This window comes from Bubalus bubalis, chromosome 3 (genome assembly GCF_019923935.1).
Source record: "Bubalus bubalis isolate 160015118507 breed Murrah chromosome 3, NDDB_SH_1, whole genome shotgun sequence".
Classification (NCBI taxonomy): domain Eukaryota; kingdom Metazoa; phylum Chordata; class Mammalia; order Artiodactyla; family Bovidae; genus Bubalus; species Bubalus bubalis.
The window spans coordinates 79,493,065-79,505,613 of NC_059159.1; the positions used below are offsets into that span (position 1 = coordinate 79,493,065).

At 46.9% G+C, this 12,549-nt stretch overlaps 1 protein-coding gene across 4 annotated transcripts in view; it reads left to right on the forward strand.

Annotated features, from left to right (window-relative positions):
* MOB3B (MOB kinase activator 3B) overlaps nt 1-12,549 on the forward strand; it is a 239,896-nt gene that overhangs the window by 144,190 nt on the left and 83,157 nt on the right. The window lies entirely within an intron of this gene.

The window sequence follows — 12,549 nt, forward strand, 5'->3', positions numbered from 1 at the left end:
GACCTCTTCTAGGAAAGAAGCGGGTGTGAATACAGGGTGAGTCTCTGCTGCCCTGCTCCTTTGTTTTCCACAAAGTGGAGCCTTCGACTCTCTCATGCCTCAGAACTCCTCCTGGACTCCCTCGGACACCTGTATCTTAACCCGGATGCAGTGCTTGCCCTCAGATCTGCATGGTGTACCGTGCCCTGAACCGTATATTATGCTCCCACTCCAGTCTTCTTGCTTGGAGAATTCCATGGACAGAGGAGCCCGGCGGGCTGCAGTCCATGGGGTCGCAGAGGCGGACTCGACCTCGCGACTAAACGACAGTGACAGGGTCCAGCGATGAGTCCAGGCGTCACAGTCAGACTGTCCTGAGGTTAAAGCCCCTCTTTACCACCTACTGTGGGAACTTGGGCATAAGACATTATCTTGCAACTCAATTTTAGCATCTGTAAGTGGGAATAATAATTATTCTACATAGTGTTCATGTGACTTAGATAATGCTTGTGAAATATCACAGTGTCTGGCACATAAACGGTACCAGTGATTACATTATTTGAAATATTATTTAGAGAAATGATACACTTTTCTCTTCCACTTCCACTGCAAATAACAACTTAGATTTTTTTCCCTTAGTGGGTGCTTAGAGTGAGGGGCAGAGAAGGCAATGGCACCCCAGTCCAGTACTCCTGCCTGGAAAATCCCATGGATGGAGAAGCCTAGTAGGCTGCAGTCCATGAGGCTGCTAAGAGTCGGACACGACTGAAGTGACTTAGCAACAGCAGCAGCAGAGTGAAGGGTCATGAAAAGTTCTGAGGCCACATCCAGGTGTAAGGGGGAAAGATTGTAGAGACCAGATAGCCACGTCTGCCTCATTCAAACAGTGGCATGAGGAGAGATGCCATGTTATTTCCTTTTCCAGTAATCTACTGGAGGGCTTTCCAGGTGGCTCAGTGGTAAAGAATCCACCTGCCAATGCAGGAGATACAAGTTCAATCCCTATGTCAGGAAGATCCCCTGGAGAAGGAAATGCAAGCCACTCCAGTATTCTTGCCTGGGAAATCCCATGGACAGAGGAGCCTGATGGGCTGCAGTCCATGGGGTCGCAAAGAGTTGGACACAACTTAGTGATTAAACAGCGACAACAGCTCTGCTAGAAGGACCTTAAGGGTGATAATGCAAGTCCTCAATGTAGTGATCGTCTCCCGTGTACCAAGCACTGCAGTGTCCATCGTGTGTACATTAACAAGCAAATACAGACATGCCCTGGGAGGCTTCAGACGAGTGGAGGAACCAGATAAAAACAAGTAAACCAGAAAATAGAGGTTAAAAAAACAACCAGTGATAGAGAGTGCTGGGAAGAAAACCTTCAGATCCTAGCTACAGAGAATTAAAGGTGGAAACAGAACTCTTCATTAGAAAGAGTGGTCAGAGGAAATATCTGAGAAGGAGTTATGAAAAGAGGGATGGGACATGTGTTCCAGGCAGCAGGAGCAGGACCCGAAGTAGAAAAGGTCTTGACACTGTCAAGGAACTGACAAGATGCTTGATGGAGTGTCATCCGGAAGTAAAGCAAACAAATTGAGGTGGGAGAGGTAGTCAGGAGCCAATCACATAGAGCTGCTGCTGCTGCTGCTAAGTCACTTCAGTTGCGTCCGACTCTGTGCGACCCCATAGATGGCAGCCCATGAAGCTCCTCTGTCCCTGGGATTCTCCAGGGAAGAACACTGGAGTGGGTTGCCATTTCCTTCTCCAAAGCATGCATGCATGCATGCTAAGTCGCTTCAGTCATGTCCAACTCTGTGCGACCCCGTGGGCAGCAGCCCACCAGGCTCCCCTGTCCATGGGTCTCCCCAGGCAAGAATACTGAAGTGGGTTGCCATTTCCTTCTCCCTCACATAGAGCACTGGTTCTCAAACTCCAGTTGCCCAGAGAGCTTGTTAAAACTCTGATTTCAGGGTCCCACCCCCAGAGTTTCTGATCCAGTAGGTCTGGAGTGGCACCTGGGAATGTGCATTTCTGAACAAGTTCCAGGTGCCGATGCTGCTGGTCTGGGGACCACTCTTTGAGAACCCCTCCTATAAGGCTTCTTCAGGCCACGGTCAGGGTTTTGAATTTTATTTAAAGCATTAATGGTAAGCTATCAAAGGGTGTCAAGAGTCTTAGGCTTTAATTATCATTTTTAAAATGATTACTCAGACCATTGTATGGAGGATTAATTAGAAATTGTCAAAAATGAAAATGAGGAGGCCATGGAGACAGTTATTCACTGGGGTCAGGCAAGGGCCGTGGCAGTCGAGAGGGGAGGAAGCACTCAAGATCTGTCTAGGGGTCTTCCCTGGGGGCCCAGTGGTTAAGACTTCAGCTTCCAGTGCCGGGGCTGCAAGTTTGATCCCTGGTCAGGGAGGTAAGATCCTGCACGCCTCACAGCCAAAAAACCAAAACATGAAATGGAAGCAGTATTGTAACAGATTCAATAAAGACTTAAAAATGATTCACATCACACACACAAAAAAGATAAGAAATTAAAAGGATCTATGTAGAGGTGGCAGCAGATGGGTGAGGGAAGGAGAAATGGTGAGTCCTGCTTGGGTTTCTGGCCAGCCAAGACATTTACTGAAATAGGTTAAGATTGAGGCAGGAGCATGTTTGGAAGGAGAGGAAAGGAGCTCATTGGACATGCTTTAGACATGTTAAATTTGGAAAAGAACCACTCTGAGGGCTCAAACTAGCATGTGCAGATGCTTTGGTGCTTGAACTAAAAGTACTGAAGGTAACAGCCTTCTGGTCAGTGCTAAAACGAAAGCTCCATGGGTGCCTGGGGACCCGGCCCACTCCTCAGTCTTCTCTGCGCATGAACCAGGAGTGCTCGGCAATAAATTACTCCCGCACTGTAGGAGTAGCATCCCCTGAAAGTCACTGTGAACTAGATCAGGTAACTTTGTAAACTAGATTAGTTTTGGGGTAGCTGAAGGTTAACACTGTATCCAATCAAAGTGGAAGCTTCCAGTCTACCCAAGATTTGCCTTAGCACAGGGTTTCTCTGGTGACTATTGACATTTGAGTTGGATCATTTTTTGCTGGGGCAGTGTAGGGTGTTTATCAGCATCTCTGTCCTCCCCCAGTGATGACAACCCAAAATGCCTCCAGCCATTGCCAGATGTCCCATGAGGTGAAAAATCACCTCCAGTTAAGAAGCACTGCCCTAGAGGGCATATTCTTCAACATATTAACCCCATTGTGGTACCTCTTGCCACAAGACAAACTGTATTCCCCATTGCTAAGTTGCTTCAGTTGTGTCCAGCTGTTTGTGACCCCACGGAACTATAACCCCCTGGCTCCTCTATCCATGGAATTTTTCAGGCAAGAATACTGGAGTGGGTTGCCGTGCCCTCCTCCAGGGGATCTTCCTGGCCCAGGGATCGAACCTGTGTCTCTTACATCTCCTGCCTTGGCAGGTGGTTGTTTTTGTTTTTGTTTTTTTGCCACTGGTGCCACCTGGGAAGCCCGTATTCCCCACTGACTATACCTTTTTCTATCCCAGCCTCTCAGACTCACTGTCTTTCAAGGTGACTTTCAGTCAATCTGAAATGTTAATATGGTCATTGATTAAACAGATGCTATAATCATCTTCTGGAGAATGATCTGAGGCTTCAAGTGTTCCTGTTAATGTTGTTGATAGGCAGCCTGTAGGAGGAAGAATGGGAGAGTCTGATGAAAATTATGATAATGATAAATCTGATGGTAATAGCTGCTGCTAACATATCTGTGCCATAGACATAGATCTAAATACTTCAAAAATATTAACTCATTTAATCCTCACAGCAGCATTGTGACTTTGGTAGCATTATTATCATTCTCATTATACAGATGAGGAAACTGTGCTGTAGAGACTTAGCCAAGATCATGCAATAGTTAAGTAACAGCTGGATTCAGATCCAGGAACTCTAACCACCCACCCCTCCCCCCACCCCCATGTCCAGCCTCATAACTTTACTGTTTTCCCAAAGGATGGTGGGGGGGGAGGACTCTGATGGGAGAGAATATGGTGGGTTAAAATGCTCTACCTGCTAAGATGCATCACCTTTAATCTTCAGAATTAATTATATGTCTAAATTTATAAAATCTCTTCAATAGAAAATTCCCACAAGTTTAAGATATTTGAGACATTGTGATTTCCACTCATGATAAATCATTGTAAATAATAAATAAATCAAATAAACAATCATTGATTTATTCATCCATTTACCCCCTCTCATTCTGTTTAAAGGAGGCGTCTAACTTCAGTGTTCTTAGCAAGCGCACTTTTAGGCCACAAATTTCATTCAGTCACAGGGATTCATTTTCACAGCCTTGTAACTCTATTTTTGGTACCCAGAAGCAGCCCTGCCACTTTTTGTCGCTATTTTCAAGTTGCGGAGAGAAGCCAATGTAAACATTTCCATCACTGTGGCAACTGCAGGCAGCTGTGAAATTACAGGTGTGCCTAGTTTTGTGATTTAGGAGGGTGGAATGCTCATACCCTTTCCCCAAACTCCTCCAGGAGCGGATCAGTTGAAGAGGGAACTGTGCTTAGATGAAGGATGGACGATGAGACTCGACAAGCTGATTCATTCGATGCTGCCTTGGCCCCTGGGGAGATAAGCTCATGACATTTCCCTTCAAAACGTGTTCTGAAATGCAATTCCTGTAGCTGATGAAATATCAGTGAAACTCAGGCCGACTGGGCCTTCAGGGCTGTCAAGAATGTGATGATAGTTGATACAGGGTTATGCCTGACCCCATTTGTGCTGCATTGATAGATTCTGAAATTCCTTGGGAAAGAGCTTCCGTCTGGTGAATTTCTCCAAGGAGAGAAGTTTCTTGCATTGATGCATCCTATGATCCAAAAAAAAAAAATTCATGCTGTTCTTGTGAAAATAGAAAATTGCCATCAGCACAATAGTTGCTTCAGCCTGCTCTTGTGTTCATTTTGATGAGCTTTGGTTCCAGATCCAGTCCATCCAGTTCTGGGGGTGAAGGGACATTTCCTTGGGCTTTGTTAAGCCGATCCTCTCAGAGGTATCACTAGTATTGATAATAATACTAAAAATGGCCAAGAAGTATCAGGTACTTGCTTGCTAAGTCACTTCAGTTGTGCCCAATTCTTTGCACCCCATGGAATGTGTAGCCTGCCAGGCTCCTCTGTCCATGGGATTCTCTAGGCAAGAATACTGGAGTGGGTTGCCATGCCCTCCTCCAGGGGATCTTCCCCACCCAGGGATCAAATCCGAGTCTCTTATGTCTCCATTGGCAGGTGGGTTCTTTACCACTAGCGCCATGTAGGAAGTCCTATCGGGTACTTAGTTACTGTGTTATCACTTTATATGGATAATTCAATGCCTCAATCCCATGAGATGGGAACAGTCACTGCCCCCTGATTTATGGTTGAGAAAATACAGGCTTAAAGTGAGAAGTCACCTGCCCCAGATCACAAATGAGGCAGCAGTAGACCCAGGACTTGAACTTTGAGTACATTCTTGGACCCCCAGTGCCTGCTATGTGCTGCCTCCCACACATGACCATCACATGCCTAAGGAAATGCAGCAGCTGGATAGACTGTCCGTGTTTGTCTTGGGCCCATCTGTACAACAGTTAGGTGTAGGGAGCTTGCAAGGTTGAAAACCTTTCTAGGCCCAGAGGCCCCTTCCCCAGATGATTGGCACCAGAAGCATCCAAACCTTAAGGTGCCCTGGGGCCTATCCTGACAGCTGCCACAGCAAACTGTCTATGGAACAAGTAGATGCTTGAGGCGCAGGCCTGGCCAGCCAGAGCTTGAGCTTACTTAGAGCTCTCAGCAAACAATGAAGCATAAGTGCATCTCCTCTGCCAGAACCCGTTAGGGCCATCAATATCGGCATCTGTCTTTGCGTGCTTAGTAGGAGTCGGGTTCCCGGACCGGTCCTGCTGAAAGGACCTTCACAGCCTCCTAAGGGTTTGTCAACATCAGGAAACGAAGTCTCCCAACAGCTCTTCCTGCCAAGAAACATAGAGAACAGATCAAAGTAGAGCTGCCTGATTTGGCAGGGAGGGGATGAACGAAGGAGAGGGCGGCTGAGCCAGAAAGAACCCTATTTCTCAGCCTGTCACCCCTGCACACCCCTTTGCAGCCCCTCAGGCACCATCGTAACACCTGCAGGATACAGTTTCAAAACCACGGTCAGTCCCATCCTACTTCCTTGATCTTATTAACTCCATACTGACACTGTCTTACAGTTCCTACCACAGAGCCTGACACACTGGAAGTGGTGAATACATTTTTTATTGAGTTAACATGAATCAGGGGAGAAAATGTCACTGTTCTTTTGAATCTTCTACTTTGCTTTTAAAATGTTACGTGAATATAATAAGTCAGGGGAGTGTGGTAAATCCTATGGAGGAAACTCTACTAGAAAACCCCTTTAGGGAAAATATTGTGCACTCTCATTTTCTCCCTTTTCCTCCTCTTTGTGTCCTGCTCTCTGCCCTGCCATGAGTCTCCTCAACAGTAATTAAATTGTCTTGAATATGAAAGTAAAATTCACTCGGTCATGTCCGACTCTTTGCAACCCTATAGGCTGTAGCTTGCCAGGCTCCTTTGTCCATGGGATTCTCCAGACAAGAATACTGGAGTGGATTGCCATTGCTTTCTCCAGGGGATCTTCCCAACCCAGGGATCAAACCCAGGTCTCCCGTATTGCAAGCAGACTCTTTACCATCTGAGCCACCAGGGAAGCCCCCTAACCATCTTGACTTGATGTGTATTTCTAGAGCAAGATGCCTGTCTTCGTTCTTAGCCGTCTACAGATCCTCATCCTGCTTGCTCTTGACAAGGGCTGCCTGATCAACCTTCGTTTCTTCTGAGACATGATCTCACAGAGGGGCTGGAAGCAGGGGCTGCTGGCTGAGAACCAGGCTCAGCCTCTCTCCTTCACCCTAGTGAAGGAACAGGCTGTGTCACGAAGGAACACACCCAGGAACAGGCTGTGTCATGTGGCCAGGACGCACCTCTGCTTCAGATGCTGCTGCCAGGCAGGGCAGTGAGGGGGCTGCACTAGGGGGATCTTGGCAAGCCTGGGGGAAGCTTCCATCCACACTCAGATGTGCCAGGGTAATGCTGGAGGAAGGTGTTGATGGAGAGAGCGTGGCTGTGAGTTCCTGTCCTAAAGCGTGTTGGTGTTCACTGGTTTTTCCTATGGAAGAATGCAGAACAGTTGTCTCAGTGGGAGTGATTTTATTGCCAAGTGACCAGTTTTTTTTTTTTTTTTTTTTTTCATCAGTCCAGTGAGGTGTGAGCAGCTAGTTGCCAAGATGAATGGACCGAGATCGCTCGGGTTGTTGAGCTCTGAAAGAACAGGATCTCCCTGTTCCATTCCTGGAACTAACCCTGAGTGCCGGCCTGTCAGCTGCTGGTCTATGTCTTAGCTCAAGCAGGGTGTCAACATCCATGACAAATGATACGGCTTGTTTCTATCTTTATAGCTTTTTAAAAAGTTAGTGAAATTAGACCTAGTCTCTTTTCTACTCCTAACCGGCTCTGTGGTTTTGGCCAAGTCACTGATTTCTAATATTTGGGCTTCCCTGGTAGCTTAGCTGGTAAAGAATCTGTCGGCAATGCGGAAGACCCGGTTTGACTCCTGGGTCTGAAAGATCCCCTGGAGAAGGGATAGGCTACCCACTCCAGTATTCTTGGGCTTCCCTGGTGGCTCAGACAGTAAAGAATCTGTCTGCAATGCGGGAGACTGGGGTTCGAGCTCTGAGTTGGGAAGGTCACCTGGAGGAGGGCATGGCAACCCACTCCAGTATTCTTGCTTAGGGAATCCCCATGGACAGAAGAGCCCAGTGGGCTGCAGCTCGTGGGTCACAAAGAGTCAGACAGGACTGAGAGACCAAGCACAGCACAGCACATAGACTTAAGAAATGAAAAGCAAAAAAAACCCCATAATGTCTGGGATGGTAGCTTTTCCAAAGCAGTGTTTTGGAAATTTGAGTGTTCTTATTTTGGAAACAGGCTTGGGCTTCTGTTGGTGGTCCTGCCACCCACCAGGTGAGTTTCTATTTTCTCATCTGGGAAGTGGGAATAATTATTCCCTGCTTGCAGGCAAGTCAAATTTTAATTGAGCATTTTCAATATTCCCCAAAGCTTCTATTATATAGGAAAGGGTTCTGTGGCCAATTAGGTTTAGGAAGCCCTAAATTAAAAATAGCAGGTTTCTTTAGTGTTGAATTTCTCAGAGCGTTTATAATGCTTATATACCTCAGAAAATTTCCTGTAAAGGAATGGAGTGAACAACATTTTCTTTAACTCTGGCACCCTTTAAATTATTTTAAGGAACATCTAACTATATGAGGATGAACTTTAGGGCACACTGGATGATATATGTAAATTTAAGCTCAGGCCAGTATATGGTAAAAAGTATGAGTAATTGTAACCATTTATTGGGTGCCCACTATGTTTTGGGTAGAGTAGTTACCACTAGTGGTAAAGAACCCACCTGCCAAAGCAGGAGATGTAAGAGACCCAGGTTTGATCCCTGGGTTAGGAAGATCCCCTGGAGGAGGAAATAGCAACCCACTCCAGTATTCTTGCCTGGAGAACCCCATGGACAGAGGAGCCTGGCAGGCTACAGCCCGTATGGTTACAAAGTGTCAAGACACAATGGAAGCAACTTAGCACAGTATAAGTAACAAGTCAAGAATGCAATCTGCCAGGACGTGAGCAAGAGATGTATTTATGCACCTATTTCCCAGATACTCTTTATTTTTTTAAGCATACTCTTTAAAAAAACACACATTTATTTATTTATGGCTGTGGCGGGTCTTTGTTGCTGTACACAGGCTTTGTCTCGCGGTGGTGGACAGGCCTCTCTTGTTCGGGCTTGAGTAGTTGTGGCATACAGACAACCCCAGATACTCATTAAAGGCACCGGCTAGTATACTAGCTTTACAGAAGCGCTCTGTCCTGATTGTAAAGGAAAATAATCGACTTCCACAGTGAGGTGTCCTTCTACACCCACACCCACATATAAACAACCTGCTCACCCTCATGGACTTGACTCTAGAGGCCCCATGGCCTGTCCTGTCCACCCCTTTGAAAGGCTATCCCACTCCTCTCATGCAGCCTCTATCAATCACTGTTGTTTGTCTAATGACTTGGAATCACTGGAGTCTGAGTTTGAATCCTCAAACCTCCACGTACTGCCCCTGTGACCCTAGATACATTATCTGTGTTGCAGTTTCCCCAGCTGTAAACCTTGGACTCCACCCACCTCATAAAGATCAAAATGAGATGGAGAGATGAAATGAGAAAGCTTAGGCACCAGCCTCTGTAGTGAAAGCACCAGCGTACATGAATTCCTTTTATCCTTATGGAGTCCTGTGGGGGAGGTTCTCTAATTACCTCCAGGGCACCACGTGCCCACATGTGGGCGGATATGAATGTGGGCCGGCTGGGTTCTGGATCCAGGCTCTTGCTGCTTCTCCTTCCTGTGCTTTCCTGTAAAGGACCTGAGTGGTGCCTGACACATGGTGGGTGAAATTGATGCACTTTCTTCTCCCTCCACATGTGTTTCATCTGCTCAACTGTTACCTCTTATCATATTAATCAATGTATTCTCCCCTCCCCCTGGACCTTGCATAATAAAGTTTTACTCATTTAATAGTATGCTTAACACATAAAGACCACAGGGCACCAAGTTCTGGAAGTTCATGATATTGTCATGGAGCTCTGAATAGGATTGGGGGGGTGGGTAATGGGGGTCACTGGTCATGTCAAATCCCTGGGGAACTGCAGGAAGCACCCTGTTTCTGCCAGTTCTGCTCTGTAGTGAATAACATTATAAGTGGGCCCTGCGTATGGTGCCTAGATTCAGGATTTGAGCCACTGCAGAAAATAAAGTTGCCATTAATTGAAATGAGAGGACTGTTTTCAGAGATGTCTGGGATTCCATTGTTTCTGTGGACAATAGGAAGGTGTTGGTTCAAAGAAATATCTCCCAGCAATAAAGAAAATTTTTGTTGGAAAAAAAAAAGTGACCCCTGATATCCCTTCATCTCTTTTGGCACTCTGGAGACCCACAGATCACTACAGGTTCACACATGTCAGGTTCGTATTATGTCCTGGGAGGGCAGGGAATTCTTGATCTTGTCTTTTCTCAGCTCAGGTAGGAGCCAAGGAGCTCTGCGTGTGAATCAACCTGAAGGAACCCTTAATGGGCCAGGTTCCTCTGTCCATGGGACTTGGACAGAGGAGGGTGGGGGACTTGGGGAATGGTTGGCCTTGATCTTCTGAACAATATACAGGCTTTCCAGCTTCCAGGTGCAAAGAGTGCATCAGGGCACTGGGAATAGCATTTGAATCTGTGCCATGTGTTATGGGGAGCCTGGGAATTTAAGCAGAGAAGCCCTTGTAGATAGAAAATTGATTTGCTATCTTTTTATTTATTTGGCTGCATTGGGTCTTAGTTGCGGCATGCAGAATCTTCCATTGCAGCACTCGGAGTCTCCAGTTTGGCTCATGCGCTCCAGAGTGCAAGGACTCAGTAGTTGTGGCCCACAGTCTTAGCTGCCCCACAGCATGTGGGATCTTAGTGCCCTGACTAGAGATCGAACCTACATCCCCTACATTGCAAAGCAGATTCTTAACCACTGGACCACCAGGGAAGTCCCTTGATTTGCTATCTTAAGCAGTGGGTATCCAACCATACAGCTAGGTAACTTTGAGCCCCTTAACTTTTTTTGGCTTGTTTTATTCATCACATTTTAAGGCAGGCCAGACATTGATGTGGTATTAATACAAAGTGGGAGCAGTAATAACAAATAAGAACATTTAGAGTGCCAGTCATTCCACCAAACTATCAGATTGCCCAATTAACCTATGAAAAAGTTGAGGTTCAGAAAGATGAAGTCATGGGATCAAGGCCCTGGGGCTGGGACAAAGGGCATCAAAACTATGAACTCAGGGCTCTCTGACCCCAAGACTTCAGACTCGAGAACACCAAATCCTATCAGGTTATGTCCAACCCTCACCAGTTTCACATGATCTTCTCATGGACCTGGAACATTCTGGGGCCATAGCTAAAAGGCAAACATCTTTAATTCCATCACAAACCAGGCAGTGCCATGAGGGGCCCAGCCTGGGTTCTGCTGCTTGAAGTGGCTGTTCTGCCCAGACGCCAGCTGTCTGCATCCGGCTCAGTTTGCAGAGGCAGTTGGTAGGGACGTTAAGGACCTGTCTCATGCCAGGATGTGCAGAGAATGAGGCAGCTTCCCAGTCACTCAGCAGGGACAGACTTAGAGTCCCAGGCCTCTGGGGAAGAGGTATCAGCCTGTTTGTAGTCCTTGGATCAGCGTGGGTTGGGGAAGCAACCCTAAGAGGAGACAGCCGTCTATTTCACTGGGAAATAGCGTCTCGGAACAATAGAATGTTACATCTGGAAAGAAACTTAAAAGTCGCCCAGTTTTGGCAAGTGAAATAGATGGTTAGATGGGAGAAGAGATCTCTCATTCCTCCCACTAGCCCAGCGGTGCCTCAGCCACTCCCATGAGGAGTCTGAGACACTCTGATCTCAGCTACACCTCGTGGATATTCACTGAGGAGCCTGAAACCTACACAAGTTCATCAGGCTTCTCTGAAGTTCACCCTGATTGATTGTGACCCTGGTGAGAGGTTGTGTCCTGGCTTCCCAGGTGATTTCCCGGTTTATAACGTTGACATTGGCGCCACCTCTTCCCAACCCCAGGTTGAATTAAGCTTCCTTAAGGCAGAGCGGAGAAGGCGATGGCACCCCACTCCAGTGCTCTAGCCTGGAAAATCCCATGGACCAAGGAGCCTGGGGGGCTGCAGTCCATGGGGTCTCTAGGAGTCGGACACGACTGAGCGACTTCACTTTCACTTTTCACTTTCATGCATTGGAGAAGGAAATGGCAACCCACTCCAGTGTTCTTGCCTGGAGAATCCCAGGGACGGGGGAGCCTGGTGGGCTGCCGTCTATGGGGTCGCACAGAGTTGGATACGACTGAAGCGACTTAGCAGCAGCAGCAAGGCAGAGGGAAAAGCCCCAGACATCTCTACTGGTTGACCTCATTCAAGCTGTTGCAACTCTTTCCTGTGATTTTTATTTATGTATTTTTAAAAGTTTTATTTGTCTTATTCATTCATTTCTCTTCGTTGCTGTACACAGGCGCTTTCTAGTTTCGGTGAGCAGGGGCTCCTCTCTCGTTGCGGTGCTTGGCTTCTTATTGCGGTGGCTTCTCTTGTTGAGGAGTGTGGGTCCTAGCGCATGTGCGTGGACTCAGTGGTTGCAGCACACAGGCTTAGCTGCCCCAGAGCATGTGGAATCTTCCTGGACTAGGCATCGAACCTGTGTCGCCTGCCTTAGCAGGCGGATTTTTAACACAGGGAAGTCCCTTTCTGTGATTTCTTAACCAGTCTCACAAAGGGTTAGGAACTTTGAGAGAAAGGATCATTAAAAAGCGAGAAGAGCTTAAGGACCTTGGACTGGAAGCAAGAACAAGAGTGGTTAACTATTTTGGGGGTACTGGGGTGCT